The 2,922-nt window shown below is 41.3% G+C and overlaps 1 long non-coding RNA gene across 1 annotated transcript; it reads left to right on the forward strand.

The window, feature by feature from the left end:
• Nucleotides 1-224: 224 nt before the first annotated feature.
• LOC139833386 (uncharacterized) lies at nucleotides 225-1,670 on the forward strand. Its single transcript, XR_011749052.1, has 3 exons — nucleotides 225-539; nucleotides 1,064-1,117; nucleotides 1,441-1,670. It is a non-coding gene; the product is annotated as an uncharacterized lncRNA (long non-coding RNA).
• The last annotated feature ends 1,252 nt before the right edge of the window (nucleotides 1,671-2,922 follow it).

Below are 2,922 nucleotides of genomic sequence, written 5' to 3' on the forward strand. Positions count from 1 at the left end.
GTTGGGGAAAATGGGAGCGATAGGGGTGGGGGGTCTGGGGCGCGGGCCTGGCGAGGGCACGGCTACAGTATTCTGCGGGATGAGTTCATCCCGGACGAGTAGGGAAGCTCGATTCGAGCTTCGCTCTCGGGCAGGGCTCTCGGTCGTTTTCCGTATGAGATGGGCAGTGGGCAGTTGAGCCGACCCGATCTAACAAACAGCTTCTCTTGCCAAAAAGTGGGATGAGGTGAGAAAATCTGACCTCCCCCAGTCTACCAAACACGCCCTAAATATCCCACCAGGTTCCTCTCTTGGTTATGAACGAAGGCAGGTACCAAACCACAAGCGAGATCCCAAATCATTGCCGCCGCCTGCCTGGTTTCCCTCCCCCACGACCCTCCTGTTTGGCCGGCCGCTGGTTGCTGTTCTCCTTCACATCCTTTATCGGCTCGGTTACAGTTCAGTGAGAATATTCGCCGGCGCCGCCTCGCCGTGCAACCGTTCGCAAGACGCCGTCACGCGGCATAGGATATCCGATCTGTGCTGAACCGCACCATCAGGTATGTACGTCTGCTGGCTGGTCGGGAGGTCCTGCAGCTGATTAATCTCCTGATATTCTGTCCATCGAGTAGAGTCACGAACCAATCAGTTCGGTAGCCATTAGCTAGTTGATTCGATCTGTTTCTTGGAGCAGCTACATGATGTCTGGTACTTGTATAATCTAGTATTACTGAGTAAAAGGATGCACCAACGTGAAATCTCTAGGGGTTCCTTGTTTCCTACGGAGTACATGGTAAATACCAATCCAGATCAGTTTGCTAGTACTTGGAAATTAGGAATTTCTTTTGAATAAGTAACCTGGAAAAAGATGACACCCGCATAGAAGTGAATTATCTATCTCTTAAAACAACGACTTGTATCCCCTCGTTGATGTAGACCATGGTACATTGTTCAAGTGTAAATCTGCTATTAGAATTTTGCAAGTGAAGGAGATAGACTAGGATATCACGTAGGGACACCTGGAAGTATTTAGGCGTTTTTCAACAGTCTTGCGTCAAATTTATAATAGTAGTTCAACCCGCAGGTTCTGAAGTCATGGATGGTCTAAGTGAAACCTTTGACAATTCAGCAATTTGAGGCAAGTGCATTACGAACCTTGTCGCCTTAATGTTTGATTGTGTGGCTTGTGTGCTTCTGGTGTGCTTCGTTGTTAATTGGTAATTTGACTCGATAATTTCCTTCTAAACTTATTGGGCCGCGGGTTGGTAAATTCCGAGCCAATACTGCCGCAGGTTGGTAAACTCCGAGCCAGTACTGCGAAAACCCATATTCCAGTTTTCATATAAAATCTATGTTTCCGAGTGAAGTTCCAATGCTTGTCTATGATTTATGTTTTTACGGTTCCATGTTGTACTTGCTGAGTATTTTCATACTCACTCTTGCGTTTCATATGGATTTCAGGTACTAAGTGAACACCATGCATGGGGCCCGGGCGTAGTACATTTACACGGTTGAGCACATCACACTTATTTAGATATTACGATGTAGATATATATGTTTCTATACCTATTAGTCGTATTGTATTAGTCACTTAATCCCTGTTACCTTGTGAACAAATATATTTGGCGTCTCCCGATATGTTGGGATTTTGTGAATCACGAAGTTGTTTCTTTAAAGTTGAAATGTCACTACATATCCTCTTATTTCTATCTGCATGTCGTGGATGTCCTTATATACAAAGAAAACTCTGCCCAATTTTTGAATAATCACTTGACTTCCTAGTTTTTTTTGTATAATGTGGTAGCATCCTAGGAAGGGTCGATTCCCGGGATGTTACAAAAAGTCTGTCAGGAGTAAATGACAAGGTTGAAAGATAAAACACCACATACTTCCTCATGAGCTATAAAACATTGACACAAATTGAGAAGTACTTTGAAGGTTTTAAAGGTAGCACATGAAAATTTACTTGGAATGGTTTGAAATGCCATGCATAGATATTTATGGTGGACACTTTGGGATAACTTGGTTTTCAGGGGTTTGGAAGCACGAGCAGCATTCCCGCTCAGTACAAGTGAATGCTAGCAATAGACTGGGAAGCGACAATCAAGAGAGCAATAATTGTCATAATCATGCTTGCGGCAGAATAAAATTAACGGAGGCATAAAAGTGATACAAGAACTCTGAAGCAAAGTAAATCATCAAGGCTTAATTGACTTTTTGTTTAGTCATATGCATGCATGAGCATGTGCCAAGTCAATTCAAACGAGTTATTCAGAGGAGGATACCACAATGTCATACCTATCTATGAATAAAACAATGCAAGCAAATGTTTATGACATGCTACTCATATTAATAAATTGGAGCTAAACATGAGAGATCATGAACTACTAGACTTTCATTAAATGACATATACCTCACATGAACCAACTAAGCATGCTCACATGCATGAGTATATGTACAAAAATGAAAACAAATAGAGTTCATACCAGCCTCTCACCACAGTCGAGTTGTCGTAGATCGTCATTATTGCCTTTCACTTGTGTAGCTTGAATAATATGAAATGAAAACCAAGCTCCAACCACCGGAGACCGCTGAACTCCATAATAAACTTTACAAAACCGAAGAAGAACAACAAATATTTTTGGTGTTTTCGAATTGGAAACAAGAGCGAAAGTAAAATCTTTTTGGATTTTCTCATAGCAAACCAACGATAGTAGATAAAGCAAAATAGGAACAAGAAACCAAATAAACAAATGATAAAGAGAAACAACAGAAATATTTTTGGTCTTTTTGTGTTTTAGAAAAGAACAAAAACAAGAGAATGAAAACTAAAAGAGTCACAGAAAAGCAAAGTGGCAGAAATCTGCCAAAACTTGACAGCAGTACAGTAATCATTTTTTTAGAAAATCTTCTGCTGTTCAACTCGAAAAATGCTCAACTAAT

This window comes from Lolium perenne, chromosome 7 (assembly GCF_019359855.2).
Source record: "Lolium perenne isolate Kyuss_39 chromosome 7, Kyuss_2.0, whole genome shotgun sequence".
Classification (NCBI taxonomy): Eukaryota; Viridiplantae; Streptophyta; class Magnoliopsida; order Poales; family Poaceae; genus Lolium; species Lolium perenne.